Raw genomic sequence first — 13,097 nt, 5'->3', positions numbered from 1 at the left:
TTTGCTCAGCAGTGGGGACCATAGGGAAGCAGGGGTCTCACAGATGGGTGTGGCCTGAAGAAGGAAATCGGTTGGAGCTGGCCTCTCTGGCTCCCATTGCCACTGTCACCGCTACATTTCCTCCCAGGTGACAATGCTGCAGGGCTCAGTCTTGGCCAGGGCTGTCCAAGCAAGGGTAGGGATGAACTCTCAGTTTTCATCTCATTCAACCCATCATCAGAGGACCTTGCTGACAGAATGGGCGTGGTGTTGGCGACAGGTGCGGTTTTCTCGCTCAATGATAGAAGACCCTAGTGTATCAGGCATCCCCAGTGAGCAGCGGCACCTGTCTCTGACCCCACCCAGTTTAATGCCTCCACCATTCGCTATGTGCCTGCCACGGGCTAGCATGGCCTGACTTCTCGTGCTCGGGTGACTGTGCTCCTGTGTGTGCCATGGGAGCACGTGAAATCTTTCACCTCTCGAAGACCTGAGTGGGGCCAAGCACTTGGCTTTCATCCTAAGCCCACCAGCATGGGTGGGGGGGGGCGCTCAGAAATTCCTGGGGAGCACAAAAGCCCATTCTTTTGCATCAGTGCTTCCCCAAACTTCAAAAGTGAGGGGCCCAACATCCCCCCGGGAAAGGGGAAACACGAGACCTCAGTGGTCAGCAGCATAGTCTTTTTTTTTTTTTTTTTTTTTTTTTTTTTTTTTTTTTTTTACAGGCAGAGTTAGACAGTGAGAGAGAGAGAGAGACAGAAAGGTCTTCCTTTCCCTTGGTTCACCCCACAAATGGCTGCTACGGCCAGCGTGCTGCGCCGATCCGAAGCCAGGAGCCAGGTGCTTCCTCCTGGTCTCCCATGCAGGTGCAGGGCCCAAGCACTTGGGCCATCCTCCACTGCCTTCCCAGGCCACAGCAGAGAGCTGGACTGGAAGAGGAGCAACCGGGACAGAATCCGGCGCCCCAACCTGGACTAAAACCCGGGGTGCTGGCACCGCAGGTGGAGGATTAGCCTAGTGAGCCGCAGCACCGGCCCAGCAGCGTAGTCTTTAGACTGCATTTCCCTTACAAGATTGGAAGGGAACTTGAACAGCAATAGCTACTAAGGGCACAAAAAGAGATGATATGCCACCTACTGTCTCAGTGAACACTGCCTGTAGCCCTGCTGCAGGGTTAAACCTGATCCTGTGCCCAGATACACCTGTCAATCTCCAGAAATTACAAAGGACAGAGAAACGCCAAGAACCACCCAAGGACGTGCAATCAGCAAAATCCAAAGTGTGGACACTCCATCCCTCAAATAGCCTGGCTTCATCAACAGATGAGTTGGGATGAAATAAAGGAGATGGAGGAGGAACACATAAAAACAACTTTTAAAATGCACATCAGGGGCAAGCATTTGGTGCAGAAGGACGGTGGGTGGGTCTTCCATGGAATCCATTGCTTGTTTTCCTGCTTGGGAGGCTTGCAGTCCACACCAGAGTCCCTGGTGTAAGTCAGCTCCACCATTTCCAGGCCTGCTTCCAGCTGCTGCTCAACCAGGGAGACAGCAGGTGATGAATCAAGTTCTTGGGGCCTCCATGGGAGACCTGGAGTGAAATCCAGGCTCTTAGCTTCAGCCTGGCTGGGCCCTGGCTTTTGTAGTCATTTAGGGAGCAAACTAGTAAATGGGAGATCTCTTCTCTCTGTTTGTCTCTGTCTTTGCCCATCTAATTCATCGATTAAAATTACAAAAAATAAAAATATAAAAGACACATCAGTTGGGTGACTATAGTTTACAATAGCATATTGCATATTTTATAAAGAACCAGAAGAGTTTGAAGATTCCCAGAACAATGACATGATAAATGTTTAAGGAGATGAAAATGCTAATTACCTTGATTTGGTCATTATGCTTTGTGTACATATATGGAATTTCCACATTGCACTACATAATATGTACAATTTTTTAAAAAGATTGCAGATTTTGTGCTCACTTCGGCAGCACATATACTAAAATTGGAACGATACAGAGAAGATTAGCATGGCCCCTGCGCAAGGATGACACGCAAATTTGTGAAGCGTTCCATATTTAAAAAAAAAAAAGATTGCAGATTTTAAATACACCAGACAAAGCTAGATTTTGGGATTCCCAAGTGGGTGCAAACACTTTAAAAGGTGTGGGAGTTTTTTTCTGAGTGGTTTTTCTACGAGGCTGTGGCAAGAGAAGGGATACCGGACCCAGTGGGACGCTGTGGGTTGAAACACCACAGGAAGTGCTCTGCTAGGAGCCTCAGCACATCAAGCCCACAGGGATGGAGCAAGGGGACTCCCAACCCCCTTAGCTTCCCCACACTTTGCCATCAGCAGCATTTGGCAGGGTGAGTCCGTGGGTTGCCTCAGTTTCCAAGCTGCTATGACCATGAGCTATTGCTAAACGTAAAATAATAATAATAATAAATTTTTTTAATTTAAACAAATATTCTGTCATCTGCAAGGAGGATCTAGTCGGTGTGACAGACTCAGCCAGGAGCCACCCCCATGTCCTTGTGGTCTCCCCTCTGTGCTGACGTGACCCCCACTGCTACAGGCAGCACTGTGCACTCCTGTGCTGGGATGGCCAGGGAGGATGGTGGGCCTGGAGACTCTCTTGTTTGCTTTCCTGATAAAAACCCACTGGCTCAGCGTGGCTTTTGAGTCTCACCTTTTGTCCTTCCTCTGCTTCCTGCCTGGAACCAGGATAACTGCCTGGAGGAACCGTGGCTGCCCTGGGAGCCCGGGAAAGGGCTACCGCTAAGGATGGAGGAGCCAGCAGATGGCAGACCTTTGAGTCCTTCTTGCCTTTGCCATCTCCTTCCCCCACCCCTCATTAGAGAGGCAGAGACAACCCTCACGTAGCGGTTCACTTGTTAAAGGCTCAGAATGTCTGGGACCGTGCTGGAGCCTAAGCTGGGAGAGGGAACTCAATCCAGGGCTCTCATACGGGTGTAGGGAACGCAGTTAGTAGAGCCACCACTGCTACCTCCCAGGGTCCACATTGGCAGAAAGCTGTTACCAGGAGCCAGAGACACTCACCAAACTCAAGCACTCCAATTGGGGTGCAGGCATATTAACCACTGTCTTAACTGCTAGGCCAAACATCCATCCCAAAGCTTGTTTATTTGTTTGTTTAAAGATTTATTTTATTTATTTGAAAGGAGTGACAGTGAGAGGGACAGATAGACAGATGAGAGAGGGAGAGAGAGAGAGAGAGAGAGAGAGAGAGAGAGATCTTCCATCTGCTGGTTCATTCTCCAAATGGCCACAACGGCTGGGGCGGCATGGGATCAAGTTAAAGCCATGAGCCTGGAACTCCAATTGGGTCTCCCATGTGGATGTCAGGGAGCCAAGCACTTAGCTATTTTCTGTTGCCCGCCCAAGCACATTGGCTGGGAGCTGGACTGGAGGCAGAGCACCAACACTCCAATAGGGGATGCCAGCATTGCAGTTCGTAGCTTCATCGGCTGTGCCACAGTGCCAGCCCCAGAAACTTGAGTTCTTTGGTTTCACAAAGTCACTGCTCCATCGCTGGCTGCTGCCTTCAGATTTCCTGAAATGCAAGGAAATGACCCCTTTTGGCAGTTACATCTTTGGGACAGGGTTTCTTTAAGACATGCAGCCAAATACCCTCCTACAAGATCTAGTGCCTCCATACCCAGAAATCAATGCTCTCAGATTGAAAGCAGGATTTCCATGAAAACTGCAAACAAACATTGTCATTCTCATCTTTATACTGCCAAGGCATCTGAGAACCAGTTGTGAGAAAATCTTTGCCCTGGCATGGAAAGTGGAATTAAGTTTATTTTGGTGCAAACATTCTTTGAAATCCATGCATAGCTTCTCCATAAATGCATTTTCCAAGGACTTTTGGAAGACCCCTTGCAGAAACAGCACCAGGGGCCGGCACTGTGGCATAGCAGATAAAGCCGCCGCCTGCAGGGCTGGCATCCCATATGGGCGCTGGTTTGAGTCCCCGGCTGCTCCACTTCTGATCTAGCTCTCTGCTATGGTCTGGGAAAGCAGTAAAAGATGGCCCACATCCTTGTGCTTCTGCACTCACGTAGGAGATCCAGAAGAAGCTCCTGGCTCCTGGCTTTGGCTCTGGCCATTATGGCCAATTGGGGAGTGAAACAGTGGATGGAAGACCTCTCTCTCTCTTTCTCTCTGCCTCTCTTACTCTCTGTGTGTAACTCTGACTTTCAAATAAATAAGTAAATCTTTAAAGAAAGAGAGAGAGAGAGAAATAGCACCAGCCACACTGGGGGGTGTCTCTGAGACTCAGCAGGGCACGGATGAGAAAGTGAGTATGGAGGAGCATCATCAGCAGTAGGGCACTGTGCACCGGTTGGCTGGCTATCAGCACTGCGAACACTTTGGCACGCAATAAAAATAAAAAGACGTCATGTGTTAAGGACCCACGGCGGGAAGAACAGTGGAGTGTGAGTCCCGATGTTCAAGGCCACGGCTCGCTGGTCACCAGACCTGGGACGCGTCGTTTGGTTTCTCAGTGTCTCCTTTTCTTTGTTAGCAGAATGAGGATGTCGGTGTGCCTGCTTCAGGGGGTTGCTGGGAGAACTGGATTTGACGTTGTCTTGAAGGTGGCTTCCCCAGCATGCATGGCACATAGTAGGTTCTCTACAAATAGGGGCTTTTCGTCCCTTTCCTCTTGCACCCAGGAAGGTCTCACGGATTAAGAGTTCGAGTGACACTGACATTGTGACTCCAGGAATGAAGGGAACTGTAACTGTCCCCAAGTCCGGCCCCCGTCTGAGGCCAGAATCTCAGCTGTGACGTCCCTTCCAATCGGAGAGCCAACCTCTCTCTGCACACTCGCAGGAGCAGGTGCTCACAGTGTCCGAGGAGGCACCCCCAGTCTCTGACAGCTCTGCTTGTTACCCAGCTACTCTGCTTCCCAGGACCGTCTTCCCAGGCCCCATCTTGCTAATTGCTGGACCATGTGCAGCCCTCCACTCAGCACGCCTCCATGACTTCCTGAATGGCACAGTCACTCTCTGCCACTTGCACCAGGCAGTTCATCCACATTGGTCAGCATGAGGCCCAGGGTGGCCAGGTCCCATAGCACCCACTCCCTGGAGGTCACACACCAGCAGTCAACTCGCAGGCCAAATCTGATCTGTGATGTCTCTTCACTTCACAGTGATTTTAAAAATGGATTTGTTGGAGCCAGTGCTGTGGCACAGTGGGTTAAAGCCCTGGCCTGAAGTGCCGGCATCCCATATGGGTGCTGGTTCTAGTCCCGGCTGCTTCTCTTCTGATCCAGCTCTCTGCTGTGGCCCAGGAAGGCAGTGGAGGATGGCCCAAGTGCTTGGGTTCCTGCACACATGTGGGAGACCTGGAAGAAACTCCTGGCTCCTGGCTTCAGATCGGTGCATCTCCAGCCATTGACGCCATTTGGGGAGTGAATCAGCGGAAGGAAGACCTTTCTCTCTGTCTCTCTCTCTCACTGTCTGTAACTCTACCTCTCAAATGATTTAAAAAAAAAAGTGGGAAAAAATGGTTTTGTTGGGGCTGGCACTGTGGCGTAGCAGGTAAAGCTGCTGCCTGCCATGCCAGCATCCCATATGGGCACCAGTTCGAGTCTGGGCTGCTCCACTTCAATCTAGCTCTCTGCTATGGCCTGGGAAAGCACTAGAAGATGACCCAAGTTCTCGGGCTGCTGAACCTGTGTGGGAGACCTAGAAGAAGCTCCTGGCTCCTGACTTCAGATGGGCTCAGCTCCGGCTGTTGTGGCCATTTGGGGAGTGAATCAGCGGTTGGAAGACCGACCTCTCTCTCTCTCTCTCTCTCTCTCTCTCTCTCTCTGCCTCTTTGTAACTCTGCCTTTCAAATAAATGAATAAGTCTTTATTTAAAAAAAATGGATTTGTTTTCAGCATTGAAAACCAGAAGATTTCACAGGATAAGAATCCAGGTTCTTAGGGACTACTTGTTGATACCATCTTCCTTCCTGTACACGAAGAGTTGACCAGAACTGAGTGGAGGCTGCTGCACACACAGGGGCGCAGTGACCAGCTCTGCACCGTGCTCCTCACCTCTCCACACCGTCCCACACTCACTGGCTCGCCTCACTCCCACCCAATCCCGGCTCCCACACGTGGCCGAGTTTGCCACCTGCCTTCCATTCAGCAGGGTCTCCTTGTAGGTTCAGAGTGCAGTTTAAGCCAGGACCAGAGTAAACCACGTCCCCTGGGGCAGCTGGACTTTCTGGGAATTGTTTTCATCATTCTTGGACATCACCTTTCAATAGACATTAAAGAAACACTTCTGTGTGTTCTTAAGTAGTATGATTAAGGCCGGCACCGTGACTCACTTGGCTAATCCTCCGCCTGTGGTGCCGGCACCCCGAGTTCTAGTCCCGGTTGGGGCTCTGGATTCTGTCCCGGTTGCCCCTCTTCCAGGCCAGCTCTCTGCTGAGGCCCGGGAAGGCAGTGGAGGATGGCCCAAGTGCTTGGGCCCTGCACCCACATGGGAGACCAGGAGGAAGCACCTGGCTCCTGGCTTCGGATCGGTGCAGCGCACCGGCCATAGCGGCCATTAGGGGAGTGAACCAAAGAAAGGAAGACCTTTCTGTCTCTCTCTCTCTCTCTCTCTCTGATTAACTCTGCCTGTCAAAAAAAAAAAGTAGCATGATTAAGTATTCCATCACAGTATCGCGCATATGAATGAGTAGCTGAGAATGACTTAAATGTACATCTCCTGGGAAGAAGCGAGGTCAACCATACTCCAGGTCAGGGAGTATTGTGTGGCCATAAACTATAAGAGAATGATAAGCCTCTATAGTCAGACTTCGGAAAAATCTCTGTGATGGCTCTTTACATTGTTCACAGAAATGTATATTATGAAGAGAACTGTGCACGGATTCCCAAAGTGTTTACACCAAAATAAACATAATCATTAATTCCATTTTCCACAAACTTTTTGAACTTCCCTTGTATTAAGTGAAAATAGTTAAGTTCAAGGTAACATAAAAATACAATGATGTGACTTATGTTTAAGAAACAAAATGGCGACTCTACATCTAAGCGTAGGGCATCAACACATAGAAAGGGCTGGGAGAGCAAAAACACACTAAGCTTACAGTCCCAATTTCTGCCTAAAGGGGACTGGAATTAAGGAGAATGTTCAAGGAAGGTTTTGGATCGTTAGTATTGGTTTCTGGTTTTGTTTTGTTTTTTTTTTTTTTTCAGTAAGAATGTATTTATATATCATTTGGGTTGTTGAAATAAAAGTAAAAGGACAGTTCCCGCTGTGTGTGAAAGCTCATTCCTAAGATCAAGACTGTGGCCACGCAGGAATACATCACCCTGAATCACTCTCTGTTTGTAGCACGCTGAATATGGCACGCCTGCCTGCTGAGTCCATACCTCCGGGTTTTTTCTGGGATGCTTCCAATTTCAAATGTTCTGTGTCCCCATAAATCCACTCTTTCTCGCCAGACGGAGCCTTCTGATTCTAGGTGTGGAAAACGCAGTCAGTGTATCCGTTACACAAATTGGTGTTTCTAAGCAACTGCAGATCAAGGATATATCAAATTTACCAAAAATACACCCTGGAAGCCTCCGTGTCCCCAAACAGGGCTCCATAATGTTTCACTTCTGACCAATATAAATTCTTGTGGGCTCAGCACACAAGGGAAATTCATCCAAGTGTTCCATCTCGGCTCCAAATGGCACGACGCCAGCCCGGTTGTAAAGAGCACTCACAGGGCACTGCGCTGCGGGGCTGTGCTGCCTGCACGCCTGCACGTTTCTCCAGAGCCTGAGCCCTGGCACCCCGGCCTCTGCCAGCAGCGCTTCACCTCGAGACAGATGCTTGGCTCCATGGGAGGCTGGGAGGGGCTGCCTGGGCCCTTTCCACATCTGGCAGGAGCCTCCAGTCCAAGCCAGCAGAGACAAAAGTGGGACCCGGTCTCTGAGCGGAGCGAGAAAGGACTGCTCGTAAAATCGCCGCGCCTCCAGGCTAGACATAACCTGAGTTCTCCAGGATAGCCTGGGTCGTCCTGAGCAGAGAGCCGGGATGTGCTCACTGGGCAAGCTGGCCCCAGAGAAGGGGCTTGCTAGAGTGGGGCCCCCTGAATTTAGACAGCGATGCAAACGCAAAAACAAGCCATAAGGAGACGCCACTTCATACCCGTTCAGAGCGTTATTATCAACAGCAACAGACGAACCAAAAAGCAGGCAAACAAGAGGTGTGGGCAAGGATGTAACTCTACAGCCAGTGTTAAAGTGCTTTTTGTGCCACCCTAGATCAACATCATCGTCAGTCCAGACGGAGCAACAGCCGATGGTGCCCTTGGATGGGATGGGTGCGGCTCTGTGCTAGGGATTTGGCAGCTGTCAGGAGGGCAAGCATCACCCCCAGTGTGACAAGGCAGGTGTCATGCTGATGTCCTGTAGAATCTCCAGCTTTTCCTCTCTGCTTTCCCCCCTCTGCAGGGGGCAGCCCTAAGTCAAGTTCATGTGCCCGTGCTAAGGCAAAGTTGGAACTGCATATGGGTGCCCACTGCGTGGGGACGGGAAGGATGACTGGGTGGGAGGGCTGTGGGAGCTGAGGCCCTACGGAGGCTTTGAGGGATGGGGTGTGATGGTAGAATCCTGTATTGGGAGGGAGGGGCGGGAGGGAGGAGACTGCTCAGTGGCTAAGCGTGGCAGGGTGTGTGTGTTGAAGCAGTAGAGAGGTGGGGGCATATGTTCACAAGATCTCATCCAGAAAGTCTCACACCAACCGTGGGAGGTGGCCATGACCATAAACCATCCGCACAGGTCAGGTAGGAGAGTGAGGCTTAGAGGAAGGAATTCATTCAAACTGCTGAAATGAGTTAGTGGCAGAGCTGGAACCAGAACCATTCACAAATTCATTCTTCGGCTGTTTGGAATCAATCCGTACACAAAATATGGAGAATTTAATTCTTGAACCCAGAGCAAAGATGCTCAAGCTGAAAATACAAACGTACAAGCGCTGCCCCAGTCAGCTAATGGGTTGTCAGGTGAACACAACATCAGGAGGTGTAAGAACCCATGTGCTCAGCTGATTCCTTATCCTCTTCAGCTCCCATTAAAGCTTCCTAAAGCTGCGGAGGTCAGCAGGTGTTTTTGTGTATAGGATTTCATCCAGTCTTGACAACAGCCATGCAAGGTAGGTAGCACTCCCACGCTCACTTCACAGATCAGGAAACCAAGACTCGGCTGTTCTAGCACCAATGATTGGTCCATGAAATAACACACAGAAGGAGCTTATAGCATAGGGCGGTGAGCGTAGTGATTAGGCCATGCATCTGGAGATGAATCCTGGTTAGCGAAGGGAAGAATAAACATTAGAATCCTGGTCCAGCTCCAAGTCTATGCTTTTTGCACCATACAAAGATATAATATGAGAAGAGGGTAGATATTTGGTGCAGTGGTTAAGACATCACATGGGATGCCTGTGTCCTGTATTGGTTGCCTGAGTTCAAGTCCTACCTCTGGTTCCATTTTCAGCTTCCTTTTGATGTGCACCCTGGGAGGCAGCAGGTGATGGCTCAAGTATCTGGCTCCCTGCCATCCACATGCGAGGCCAGGATTGAGTTCTGGGCTCCTGGTGTCAGCTTTGCCCAGCCTTGGCTATTGAGAGCATTTGAGGAGTGAACCAGCAGATGGAAGATCTCTCTCTCTCTCTCTCTCTCTCTCTGTATGTGTGTGTGTTTCTGCCTATCAAATAAATATTTTTAAAATATTTTGGCCGATGCCATGGCTCACTTGGCTAATCCTCCGCCTGCGGTGCCAGCACCCCAGGTTCTATTCCTGGTCGGGGCGCCGGTTCTGTCCTGGTTGCTCCTCTTCCAGTCCAGCTCTCTGCTGTGGCCCAGGAAGGCAGTGGAGGATGGCCCAAGTGCTTGGGCCCTGCACCCGCATGGGAGACCAGGAGGAAGCACCTGGCTCCTGGCTTCGGATTGGCGCAGCGCACCTGCCGTAACAGCCATTTGGGGAGTGAACCAACGGAAGGAAGACCTTTCTCTCTGTCTCTCTCTCTCACTGTGTAACTCTGCTTGTCAAAAAAAAATTTTTTTAATACTTCTGCACAGCAAAGAAGTAATAAAACAGAAAGGAAATCCACAGAATGGGAGAAAATATTTGCAAACTTCGTTTCTGAAAAGATGTTAATATCAACAATACATAAGAAACTCATATAACTCAGTAGGAGAAAAAACAATCTGATTAAAATTGAGCAAAGGACTTCAGTTTTTCTAAGTACATATAAATGGCCAACAGGTACATGAAAAGGTGCTCAGCACCACTATTCATCAGGGAAATGCAAATCGGAACCACAATGAGGTACGATGTCACACCTGCTATGATGGTTGTTATTAAAAAGACAGGAGGAGGGGCCAGCGGTGTGGCATAGCAGGTAAGGCTGCTTCCTGCAGTGCCGGCATCCCATATGGGCACCAGTTAAAGTCCCAGCTGCTCCACTTCCGATCCAGCTCTCTGCTATGGCCTGGGAGAGCAGTACAAGATGGCCCAAGTCCTTGGGCGCCTGCACTCATGTGGGAGACCTGGAGGAAGCTCCTGGCTCCTGGCTTCGAATTGGTGCAGCTCCAGATGTTGTGGCCAACTGGGGGAGTGAACCATCGATGGAAGACCTCTTTCTCTCTCTCTGCCTCTCCTTCTCTTTCTGTATAACTCTGCCTTTCAAATAAATAAATCTTTTTTATTTGGGTCATTTTGCACTGCTGTCCCAGGCCACAGCAGAGAGCTGGATCAGAAGAGGAGCAGCTGGGACTAGAATCAGCACCCATATGGGATGCTGACACTTCAGGCCAAGGTGTTAACCCACTGAGCCACAGCACCGACCATAATAGATCTTTAAAGAAAAAAGAAAAGAAAGAAAGGAAAGGAAAAGAAAAAGAAAAGGAAAAAGAAAGACAGGAGGAAACGTGCTGGCAGGGGTGTGGAGAAAAAAGAACAATTGGGGCCAGCATTGTGGCTGATCTGGTTAAGCCACCACTACAGTGCCATCTGGGTGCTGGTTCAAGTCCCAGCTGCTCCTCCTCCAATCCAGCTCCCTGCTAATGTGCCTGGGAAAACAGTGGAGAATGGCCCAAGTACTTGGACCCTTGCCACCCAACATGGGAGACCCAGATGAGTTCTGGGATCCTGGCCATTATAGACAACACTGTGGAGATTCCTTAAAAAATTAAAGCGAGAACTAACCACCACCAGACCAGCATCCCCCCTTCTGAGTTCATGTCTGAGAGAAATGGCATCAGGATTTCCAGACACAGCTGCACTGCCAAGCTCATTGCAGCACTGGTCGCAACAACCAAGACACAGACACAACCTAAGTGCTGCTGGGATGAACGATAAAGAAAACGCACTGTAAGTACATGCTGGAATGTTACACAGTCGTGAACAAGGAGACCCTTAGCCGGCGCCGTGGCTCAATAGGCTAATCCTCCACCTTGCGGCACCGGCACACCGGGTTCTAGTCCCGGTCGGGGCGCCGGATCCAGTCCCGGTTGTCCCTCTTCCAGGCCAGCTCTCTGCTATGGCCCGGGAGTGCAGAGGAGGATGGCCCAAGTGCTTGGGCCCTGCACCCCATGGGAGACCAGGAGAGGCACCTGGCTCCTGGCTTCAGATCAGCGCAATGTGCCGGCCGCAGCGCGCCGGCCGCGGCGGCCATTGGAGGGTGAACCAACGGCAAAAAGGAAGACCTTTCTCTCTGTTTCTCTCTCTCACTATCCACTCTGCCTGTCAAAAAAAAAAAAAAAAAAAAAAAGGAGACCCTGCCATTGGTGACAACACAGGTGAACCTGGAAGGTGCTAGAGAAATCAGAGCAAAAAAAGGACTGAATGATCTCACTTGTACGTGGAGTCTGAAAACATCATATCCACAGAAATGGAATGGAATAGTGGTTGCCTTGGTCCAGGAGGGGTGGGGGACATTGGAAAGAGGGGCAAAGGGTACAAACTTTCAGTTATGAAATAAGTTCTAGGGAGTCGGCCGGCGCCGTGGCTTAACAGGCTAATCCTCCGCCTTGCGGCGCCGGCACACCGGGTTCTAGTCCCGGTTGGGACGCCGGATTCTATCCCGATTGCCTCTCTTCCAGGCCAGCTCTCTGCTACGGCCCGGAAAGGCAGTGGAGGATGGCCCAAGTCCTTGGGCCCTGCACCCCATGGGAGACCGGGAGAAGCACCTGGCTCCTGGCTTCGGATCAGCACAATGCACCGGCCGCAGTGGCCATTGGAGGATGAACCAACGGCAAAAAGGAAGACCTTTCTCTGTGTCTCTCTCTCTCACTATCCACTCTGCCTGTAAAAAAAAAAAAAAAAAAAAAAAGAAAGAAAGAAAGAAAAAAAAAAAAAGAAATAAGTTCTAGGGAGTCGAACATACAGCCTGGGGATTACAGCATGGGAAGTCTGCTAAGAGGACAGATCTTACGTGTTCTTGCCAGGGGCCGGCAGTGGGCACAGCAGCTGAGACTCCTCTAAGGATGACCACACCCCATACAGAGTTCCCGGGCTTAAGTCCTGGCTTCATTTTCTATTCCAGCTTTCCACTAATGCCCACCCTGGGAGGCAGCTGGCGATGACTCAAGTAGTTGGGTCCCTGCCACTGAAGTGGGAGACTGAGATGGAGTTTCAGGCTCCTAGCTTCAGCCTGACCCAGCCCCAGCTGTTGTGGGCATTTGGGGAGTAAAGCAGTGGATGGAACATCTCTCTCTCACTCTCTCTCTCTCTCTCTCTCTCTTCAAGTAAATAAAATTTAAAATAAAAAAATCTCAACTGCCTTAGAAATGTTCTTTGCTATGAGAGATGAAGGCTGCGTTAACTTACTTAGTTATGGTAACCATTCCATAATATATAAGTCATTACACTGCACACTTTAATATGAACAATCTACTTGTCACAATAAATCATCACCTTGTACATCTTACATGTACGAAGACACATGGAAAATCCATGGAAAATGTTCATTACCTTTAAATTCTATTTTCTGTGAACTTTTGGAAGCACCTTCCTATCTAATTTGTTAATGATACCTCAATAAAGCTGAAAAAAAAAAAAAGCACTTGGCAGGGAAAAATCTCGAACACATACAAA

The 13,097-nt window shown here is 49.8% G+C and overlaps 1 non-coding gene across 1 annotated transcript; it reads left to right on the top strand.

Moving 5' to 3' along the window:
* Nucleotides 1-1,948: 1,948 nt before the first annotated feature.
* LOC133772146 (U6 spliceosomal RNA) lies at nt 1,949-2,055 on the top strand. Its single transcript, XR_009867746.1, has one exon. It is a non-coding gene; the product is annotated as a U6 spliceosomal RNA (small nuclear RNA).
* The last annotated feature ends 11,042 nt before the right edge of the window (nt 2,056-13,097 follow it).

This window comes from Lepus europaeus, chromosome 12 (assembly GCF_033115175.1).
Source record: "Lepus europaeus isolate LE1 chromosome 12, mLepTim1.pri, whole genome shotgun sequence".
Taxonomy (NCBI): domain Eukaryota; kingdom Metazoa; phylum Chordata; class Mammalia; order Lagomorpha; family Leporidae; genus Lepus; species Lepus europaeus.
This window is presented reverse-complemented; position numbering and strand designations above follow the sequence as displayed.